Raw genomic sequence first — 886 nt, forward strand, 5'->3', positions numbered from 1 at the left:
TTTGCCGCCCAGAGCAGCACTGATCAGGCCCAAAGCTCAGCTTCTTCTCAAAGTCTAATTTTTTCTACCTTTTGTGTATAATAAGTCAATCCGCCTTGTGCTGTCATGGTTCGCAGGAGACTAGGTCTTACTGCAGAGGTTCTAGTATGTCCCCTTTCCCTGTTCCCTACAGTGGAACATGGCTGTAATCCCAGCATTTGGGAGGGTGAGGCAAGAGGATTGCTCTGAGTTCGAGGCCAGGCTAGGCTACATAGTGAGTTCAAGACCAGCCTGGAATACACAATAAGGCCCTGTCTCAAAACAAACAAAAACCTTCACCATGTGAACTCAGCACTGAATTCTGGCAATTAAACAAACAAGAGGTGGGACAGATGAGACATGCAATATCAGCCAGACCTAGCTTCTAGCCAGTGTTCCACATAGACAAGTTAAGTAGGACACCTCTAGAGAGCCCTTAAGACTAATAAAACAATTGGCATATCATGTTTCTAAAAAGGAGCACCAAATTCCCTTTTAAATACCAAAATTCCTCTAGGAAGATGGCAGTACACATTCATTTTTTTATTTTTCACTTTATGAATGAGCAATCTATAGTCCAGAGAAATGTAAAGTAGCTTGGTGCGGGGTGTAGTGGCTCACATTGGTGGAGGTCCAAAGAGTAAAAGCTCTTCATAAATTTTCCAGGCTATCATCAGACAAGACAGTAGTGACTGGACTATCAAGGCATGTTCTCTCCTGTGAGATAGCCACAAAGAATATTTAGGGCAGAGCAGGGTGGTGTTGGGCAGAAACAGCTAGAGGGCTTCAACAGCATGAACAATACAGCAAATACAAAAAGGAAAAAACTAATCCCAGATACACTAACCCTCAAAGACAGATATAGATC

This window comes from Heterocephalus glaber, unplaced genomic scaffold (assembly GCF_053883595.1).
Source record: "Heterocephalus glaber isolate CG9 unplaced genomic scaffold, H.glaber_assembly_v1.0 deba00001608, whole genome shotgun sequence".
In the NCBI taxonomy this organism is placed as follows: Eukaryota; Metazoa; Chordata; class Mammalia; order Rodentia; family Bathyergidae; genus Heterocephalus; species Heterocephalus glaber.